Raw genomic sequence first — 1,896 nt, forward strand, 5'->3', positions numbered from 1 at the left:
GTCAGCACCTGACTGGACTGTCAGCACCTGACTGGACTGTCAGCACCTGACTGGACTGTCAGCACCTGACTGTCAGCACCTGACTGGACTCTCAGCACCTGACTGTCAGCACCTGACTGGACTGTCAGCACCTGACTGTCAGCACCTGACTGTCAGCACCTGACTGTCAGCACCAGACTGTCAGCACCCGACTGTCAGCAGACGCTGTAAACAAATGTCAGCAGCGACAGAATAAGATGTTTGAAAATGACAGATTTGGAAAATGTTTATGTTCACAACCCACACACTCAGCTCATCCCACAGATTCATGTTCCTTACAAATGTGGCACAATTTAAAAGGGAAATTAACAGGTTTTCTAAAGATATAAGATTTATTGCCACGAAGCATTGTTACAACAAAAAGAATCTACCAAACACAAATTTACTTAATTTTGTGTCGTTAGTATTGTTTGGTGTCAATTAGATCAATAAAAATCTAATTTTATAAAAACTAATACATGTAATTATTAGAGCTGTGTTATCTAGTAAGTTGTTCTTGAGTCAGATTGTTTTGTTTGAAATGAACAAAGCTTCATCCAGCAGATGACTGAAACAACACCTGAGTCTCCTGTTCTTCACAGCAGGACTCTTTTTCTTCTGTTCCTCTGACTTCCACCTGAGGGCGCTGTTCAGTTGTTTGTCATGAAACACTGTCACCTGGAGAGCTGCAGTGTTTTTAAGTCCTGTCACTACATCTCACAATTAATGTTATTACAAAATATAATCAGCATTATTGAAATAAAACCATAAGTAGTTGTGTAGATGTGTACAAATGCAGTGTGTTATTGTAATTTCCTTTGGGATTAGTAAAGTATCATTCATTCATTCATTAAACACTGAGATGTAAACAGGAAGTAGTGTTGAGTGTTGTATCACTGACTGGTTGTAAGGTTTGTGTATCAGAATGAAGATGAAAGTCTGACAGTGTCTCTGCTCAGACAACAGGAAGTGAGACTTTAGCTCTGATTTGAACCAGGTGTTCAGTTCTGACTGACCCGGTACAACTGGGTTAACCTGCCCACCCACACTGATTCACCCTGACCTTTTACAGCTAACACACACACACACACACACACACACACATCATGCTACTAAACTAGTGCTGGTTCCTGTTTCTGTGAGACTGAAGCTGAAGACCATGCACACACTGAGCTACAGGACCTGACAGTTCCTCAGTAACAGTGCAGACAGGTCCAGAGTCAAACTGTCACTGCTGTTCCTCAGCTTCATCCTGCAGGCTTACAGTCACATAATCCACAGCTGTGGACTCAGTGAAGTGAAGCTGATTTAATCTGAGCTCATGAGGTGGTCCTCGTGTCTCAACCAATCACACGGAGCAGAGAACACCTTTCAGGTTGGTCCAGATGTTTGGATGAGCAGGAACAGATGTGCTTGAGGCTCAGGAAGCAGGAGGAGCCTGACGTGTTCTCCTGCAGCCTTCTGGGACAAATGTCCACATCCTGAGTCAGATTAAACAGAGAGGTCTGTCTTATCTTTGATTTCACTAAATGTCAAAAATTTTTTATTCTTGTGTCTTCTGGAAAACTTCCAAGAGATATTTTACTACGTTTTACTGACAGTACTGTTCACATGTCTGACTTCAGTGTACTGAGTAAACAGAAATACTTTGTTAATATTCATAAAAACTATATAAAAATCATATCAAGCACACAGGCTGAGCTCCTAAAGGAACATTGGATGGAAAATAAAAAACATGGCAGAGTAAATGAGTTAGTACAGTACACATTAATCAACATTACCACAGTACATGGCAGAGTAAATATGTAAGAGTTAGTACAGTACACATTAATCAACATTACCGCAGTACATGGCAGAGTAAATATGTAAGAGTTAGTA

At 40.8% G+C, this 1,896-nt stretch overlaps 1 long non-coding RNA gene across 7 annotated transcripts in view; it reads right to left on the bottom strand.

Annotated features, from left to right (window-relative positions):
* LOC106533403 (uncharacterized) overlaps positions 1 to 311 on the bottom strand; it is a 5,015-nt gene extending 4,704 nt beyond the window's left edge. For all 7 annotated transcript variants that reach the window (XR_001312236.1, XR_001312234.1, XR_001312233.1 and 4 more), the window contains exon 1: positions 9 to 311. This is a non-coding gene — a long non-coding RNA (uncharacterized LOC106533403). The remainder of the gene's footprint in view (positions 1 to 8) is intronic.
* Positions 312 to 1,896: the final 1,585 nt, after the last annotated feature.

This window comes from Austrofundulus limnaeus, unplaced genomic scaffold (genome assembly GCF_001266775.1).
Source record: "Austrofundulus limnaeus strain Quisiro unplaced genomic scaffold, Austrofundulus_limnaeus-1.0 Scaffold938, whole genome shotgun sequence".
NCBI classification, from domain to species: domain Eukaryota; kingdom Metazoa; phylum Chordata; class Actinopteri; order Cyprinodontiformes; family Rivulidae; genus Austrofundulus; species Austrofundulus limnaeus.